This window comes from Polypterus senegalus, chromosome 8 (assembly GCF_016835505.1).
Source record: "Polypterus senegalus isolate Bchr_013 chromosome 8, ASM1683550v1, whole genome shotgun sequence".
Classification (NCBI taxonomy): Eukaryota; Metazoa; Chordata; class Cladistia; order Polypteriformes; family Polypteridae; genus Polypterus; species Polypterus senegalus.
In genome coordinates, this window is record NC_053161.1 from 178,802,378 (window position 1) to 178,804,506 (window position 2,129).

A 2,129-nucleotide genomic window follows, 5' to 3' on the forward strand; every position below is an offset into this window, starting at 1 on the left:
GAAAAGAAACTGACAGACATGCATCAGTCTCTTGTGTCACCATCCCAGTGCTGCATTATGCGGGCTGGACTTAAAAGTCCAAAGCATGATTATAAAATGTGGGAATAAATGAAATAAAAGACGAAACTAAGCCGGACATGATAAATTGTAAAACATCCATCCATTTTCCAACCCGCTGAATCCGAACACAGAGGTCTGCTGGAGCCAATCCCAGGAACCAAGCCCGAGCAGGGTGCCAACCCACCGCAGGACACACAAACACCAAGCCCAATTTAGAATCGCCAACCCACCTAACCTGCATGTCTTTGGACTGTGGGAGGAAACCCATACAGACACGGGGAGAACATGCAAACTCCACGCAGGGAGGACCCGGGAACTGCAAGGCAGCTGCGCTACCACTGCGCCACCGTGCAGCCCACAATTTTAAAACAACAGTTTAAAACTTATAGACACGAGACTGTTTCTCCAAATCCGAGAGCATGGTCCTCAGCCGGAAAAGGGTGGACTGCCCTCTCAGGGTTGGGGGAGAGATCCTGCCCCAAGTGGAGGAGTTCAAGTATCTCGGGGTCTTGTTCACGAGTGAGGGAAGAATGGAGCGTGAGATCGACAGGCGGATCGGTGCATTATCCGCAGTGATGCGGGCTCTGCATCGGTCTGTCGTGGTGAAAAAGGAGCTGAGCCGTAAGGCAAAGCTCTCAATTTACCAGTCGATCTACGCTCCTACCCTCACCTATGGTCATGAGCTATGGGTAGTGACCGAAAGAACGAGATCGCGAATACAAGCGGCTGAAATGAGTTTCCTCCGCAGGGTGTCTGGGCTTTCCCTTAAGGATAGGGTGAGGAGCTCAGTCATCCAGGAGGGGCTCAGAGTAGAGCCGCTGCTCCTCCGCATCGAGAGGAGTCAGATGAGGTGGCTCGGGCATCTGATCAGGATGCCTCCTGGACGCCTCCCTGGTGAGGTGTTCGGGCACGTCCAACCGGGAGGAGGCCCCGGGGAAGACCCAGGACACGCTGGAGGGACTATGTCTCCCGGCTGGCCTGGGAACGCCTTGGGATTCTCCCGGAAGAGCTGGAAGAAGTGGCCGGGGAGAGGGAAGTCTGGGCCTCTCTGCTTAAGCTGCTGCCCCCGCGACCCGACCTCGGATAAGCGGAAGAGGATGGATGGATGGATGGACGAGACTGGTTGTCCAGAATAAAGTGAAACGGCACCCGGGTGGACATCACAGATTAATCATCTGTCGTACGAATGTCTAAAACCTGCCTCAGAAGTATATGCCGTGTTAGGAAACATTGTTATTAAATAAGTTACATCTTTAGCCATGACAAATAATATTTTGTAAAGCTATGAAGAACTGCGCATTATTAAGAGTTGATGCATGCAGACCTGCATTTACCTTGTCGCCTGATGAGTCAGTTACTTAAAGATAAGCAAAGACAATGCCGATAAAATCCATAAAGTCTTGATCACGCTCACTATAATAATTGTAGAAATCTTTAATGGCATAATAGCAGCCTGATATAATCCAAAATACACGATTCGTCCGCCTGTTAAAAGGCAGTTCATGAGTTGTGCAGATGTTGCTGTCACGCTGCCCTAAAGGTTTTAAGGTTTAGGCAACCCCTATAAATTGAAAAAGTGTCATGACGTGTGGAAACAAATACTGCTATTGCTTAAATTACAAACCTACGTTACAGGAAACTGTAGAATGTGTGCACAGATTGCACTAAAATAACAAAAAGCTCTAATTTAAATTGGAGTAAATAAAAATACTGTTGGTTTTAACTTTGCAATAGGAAGCAAGCCTCTGTTATACCGTCCTGTAAATACTGGCCATACTTTTAAGAAGGTATTAATTGGATAAGTGTGGATTTTAAAATGAGGCAGCGACTCACATGACAAAGAAATATGATAATCCGGTTTAAGTAAATAAAAATGTCTCCACTTTTGTTGAAAGCTTATCATAAATGTGCAAACATTTTTCCTTTCAAACCCTGATCAGGTGTAAAGGAAAAAATGCTCTTTTAATAATAATAATAATAATAAATGAGACGGGAGACAAGTTCTTGCAAGAAGTACAATGTGCCTGATATGCGTGAATGAAGGTTGTGTATTTTAGGAACTATTACGG